This window comes from Ambystoma mexicanum, chromosome 5p (assembly GCF_040938575.1).
Source record: "Ambystoma mexicanum isolate Mex_15411 chromosome 5p, UKY_AmexF1_1, whole genome shotgun sequence".
Lineage (NCBI taxonomy): Eukaryota > Metazoa > Chordata > Amphibia > Caudata > Ambystomatidae > Ambystoma > Ambystoma mexicanum.
In genome coordinates, this window is record NC_090930.1 from 447,716,872 (window position 1) to 447,721,474 (window position 4,603).

Below are 4,603 nucleotides of genomic sequence, written 5' to 3' on the forward strand. Positions count from 1 at the left end.
CACTTACCATCCATGTCTGGGTAGATCTTTCTGAGTTTACTAGGGGTGTAGTGCAATCTGTTCAGGATTTTATACTGAATTAATTTATATCTGGAGTTTAATGACACCATTTTGGTCAGATAACATATCTTTCCCCATTACTCTTCCGAGATCTCACAGCCAGCTCTTCCGCCCCTTTTTTCCCCAGCAGGGGTGATCAGCCGGTTCGTTTTACCAACAATCATCCCATACAATGTGTCTAGTATTTTGCGAGATATATGTAAGGAACTCATTGTCCAGGGGTTCTATGGGGTACACCTCCCACACCTTGGACACTGCTGGCCGGAGCATGTAATACTGCAAGATTTCCGTCACTGTGCCGATATGCCCCCTGTTTCCAAGTCTGGATCGTAAAGAACTCCCCCTCTGGGTACCCTAACGCCTGGTAGCCAAGTTTCTCCCATACCTCCCGAAGTGACCCATCCAAGTAGGACCCAGTCGAGGGAACTTCCACAGGGGCAACCATTTGTAGTAGAGGCACCCTCCCCCAATTCGCCATGCCCACAATGGTGGTGTGCACCGGGTCAAATGGGCAGTCATCCATGTATGTTGTGTCAAGGAGAAGGGTTCTGATGTCAGCTTTGTCAGCAGTCAGCCGTTCCAGTCGGACATGGGGAGGAGATCCCTCAATGCAGTACCAGTTTGATGCAAACTGCACTGAGGCTGCTAACTAGTAAGTCTCAAAGTTAGGTGCGGCACATCCACCTCTATCGCATGTCAAGGCCAAGTCCGGCCACTTTTTCTGGATCGCTCCCGCATGCCATAAGAACTGTGATAGTGATCTGTGGAGTGTGGTAAAGAAGTCCCTACCTGGCCAAATGGGTACGTTGGAAAACAGGTACAGTAGCTTTGGCAAAAGAAGCATCTTCACCAGAGCTAGTTTGCCCGCCATTGAAAGTGGAACCTTCTGCCATCTCACAAATGTATCCGAGACATAAGTCTTGTGTGCTTTATAGTTTAAAGAGAGAAGAGACCCTGTGTCCCTAGTTATCTGAACCCCCAAAAGCGTGCAGCTATTGAGCATCCATTTCAATGGATATATCCTGCATGGCCTAGCAGTGTTATCTGGGAGAGGGTATATTTCAGACTTTGTGTAATTAATTGCGAAGCCCGAATATGTACCAAACTCTGTGATGTTCTGCATGATTGGGTCTAGGTTTATATGCGGGTCTCTGACATACAACAGCGCGTTGTCCGCATTGAGTGAAAACATTTCCTGGAATCCGAACAGTCTGATCCCACTACTCCTATGGCAATCCCTAATCATATCTGCCATGGGCTCGATGCCTAGAGCGAAAAATAATGGGGACAATGGGCATTCCTGATGCGTTCCCCTCCCAAGAGGAAACAGGGCAGACAATTAGGCATTAGAAAGGACCCTAGCCAGGGGCTGCAAATACAAGAGTTTAATAAACTTGACCATGTTGTCTCCGAGTCCACGTTTGTCCAGTATCACAAACAAATATTCTCATAAGACCACATCAAAGGGCTTCTGCATGTCCAATACAACTGCAACGGCAGAGGCCTCAGGAGTCAGGTGAGAGATAATATTGAATAATCGACAAACATTTAATGCTGTAGATATTCCTGGGATAAACCCCGCCTGGTCACTGTGCACCAGGTATGACATCAGAGGGAGCAACCTGTTTGCTATAACTTTAGCAAATATTTTGTTATCTATATTGATTAGTGACAACTGTCTGTATGTCCCACAGACATTGGCTGGTTTCTCTGGCTTGAACAGGATCGTAATGGTGTCCATGCAGGGTGTTTTGGGGAGGATCGCATTGGCAAGTGACTCTTCCCACACTCGCAGGAGGTGGGGCGCCAGACTCGCTGCATACGCTGCATAGAACTTGGCAGTCAGACAGTCAGGTCAAGGGGCCTTGACTCTGGGTAAAACTCTGATTACCCCCAGAATCTCTTCAAAGGTAAATGTCATATTGATCTGCTCCCTAGCGCTGGCATATCCTTCAGTAGGAGGTGAATGGCTAGCTCACCATGTGGCGGGCTGGCCCATTATAGAGACTTGTAGAAGTGTCAGAACACTTCTAGGATCTTCCGGTCTGCGTGTTTATGTTTCTCCCACTCATCTAGGATTGCATCGATTTGTAAGGGACCTCATTCGGCCTGTACCAGCTGAGCAGCCAGAGTCCTTCCTGGGCGGTCCCTTTCCCCATAGCTTCTTGCAACTGCGGTTTCACAAAATATTTAGTTTCCCCTGCGCATGTGCTCGAAACTGCTCAAGTTTAGTATGTATATCTGCCAGGACCTTCCTGGGTGGTCCCTTTCCCCATAGCATCTTGCAGATGCGGTTTCACAACATATTTAGTTACCTTCTGCGCATGAAGTTCAGCGTGTATATCTGCCAGGCGTGGCTACAGAGGTGTTTTCCAAGTCTTTAAGTTGGGTTTCACAAGTCGCCAAATCGCACCTGATGGCCCTGTGAACTCCAGATTCTTTTGAGATAGCCATACTCCTGATATACGCTTTAAATGCCTGCCATATCATTCCATACAATGTGGTCTCTGGAGTATTACGGGTAAAGAAGACCTGGATGTCATCTGATAATATCTGCTTAGAACACGAAGTCATGCAGTGCCTCTGACTTGAACGGGGCTGGCCTCTACTAAGACTTCAGTTGCTCTTTCCACGTTGATAAATGCCATGGTTGTGGTGCTGGACAGCAGGTCTTTAATTTGCTGGAATGCTTGTTGATGTTGGGTGTCCATTCCCATGTTTTGTCCTTCTTTGTTAGCTCTCGCAGTGGGCTTGCGAGGGTGGCGAGATCGGGAATAAATCTTGCACAGTAGGTTGTCATGCCCATGAAGCTCCTCACTTCGGTAGCTGAGGTTGGGGCTTTGGTGTTCTTTATGTCACTCACTTTGGCCAGATCGAGCGACACTCTGTCAGAGTTAAAGAGATACCCACATAAACGGTGCTCTTCTTTGCACAACTCACATTTTTCAGTGTTTAACGTGAACCCGGCTTCTTCCAGCCGCTCTAAGACTGCTGCGAGTTGCTCATGGTGCTCGCTTGTGTTGGTTCTGTAGACAATTATGTCATCACTTATGTTTGTAGTTCCCTCAAGGCCATTCAGAACTTTCCTGATCTTGTTTTGGAACACCTCGGTGGCTGAGGATATGCCAAAGTTCAAACATTTTTACCTTCTTAGGCCGAGATGAGAAGAGAACGTTGTTATGTATCTCGACTCTTTTACCAGACGCAGCTGATGGTATCCAGACCTGAGGTCCAATTTGCTGTAAATCTTGGCTCCAGTCAGGTCGACGATCAGCTTGTCGATGGTTGGTGTAATGTGTCGCTCTCTCCCAATTGCCACATTGGGTAGCCTCATGTCTATGCAAATTCATACAGCGTTGGGCTGTCTTGGTTTTTGCGCTAATACCATGGGCGATACACATGGGGTTGGCCCTGATGTCTTGAGGATGATACCAGACTTTTCCAGTTTCTCTAACTCCTTTTCAACTGCCTCCCTCATATGAAAGGGGACACAGCAATGTCATACTGCTTACGGCTCTATTGTTGGATTGATATGCAGCTTGATAGCCCTGCCCAAAGTCATCCAATGCCTTGGAACACTCAGTGCTGATTTTTGAGAAGGTTCTCAATTTCCGTCGGTTGTATGCTGAAAGCGAATTGGATCAGGCGCATTTTCTCTGCTGTTCAACAGCTCAGTAGCGTCTCTAAACCTGCATCGTAGGACAGGTTCGATCAGAATGACCCTTGCACCAGCAGCGGTTTATTGCAGCCATATGCAAACAGTTGTACTCTTTTGTCTTGAAGTGCCGACTTTGGGTTGAGTTTGTCGAATGCGTGTGTGGGCATCACGTTGACAGTTGCTCCTGTGTCAATGACTACCTTCGTGAGGTTTCCATCTGATATCAATGTGCAGGAAGGTTGTTTCCTCTGCTTCCTGGCTTTTCCAACTTTTGTTTTGCATGGTTCTACTGCAGATATCATGTGCACTTGATGTTCTTTCTTGCTTGACCTTTACCGCCTCTCCTTTCCGCGTCTGTCTGGTGAAACGCTCTCTAGACGTTCTTCCCTTTCACTGCTGCTAGGTGATCTTTGTGAGCTGTCAACTGCCCTTGCTCTTCCTCTTCCCCTTAGTTGATGGGATGGCTCTTGCAGGGTGAAACGTCTTCGGTGGTCATGCTGTTGTTGGTCTACTTCCCTCAGACCAGGGGGTGTAGGCATACAGCTGCAAAATGGTTTAGGCATTTGCATTTACGGAACATTACGCCCCATGCAGGGCATGGTTCTCCTCAGTGCAATGGGCCGCCGCACCACTTGCATGTGTCGTTGCACTCTTGTGGGCGGTTGGGTCTCGAGTAGTTTGAGCGTTTATCCTCTTGTTCTCGGTTGGCTTGCTGCCTTTTTATGTCTGCGACCTCCTCACATTTCTGGAGGCTGTCCAGTGGTATGCGTTGGATTGCAGCTTCTATCACTGCCGCTTGGTCATCCGTACGACAGCCCATTTATGACTTGGAGGCGGATAGCAAATTCTTTGTCGGGGAACTCACATCCTACGGCTAGTTCCCTC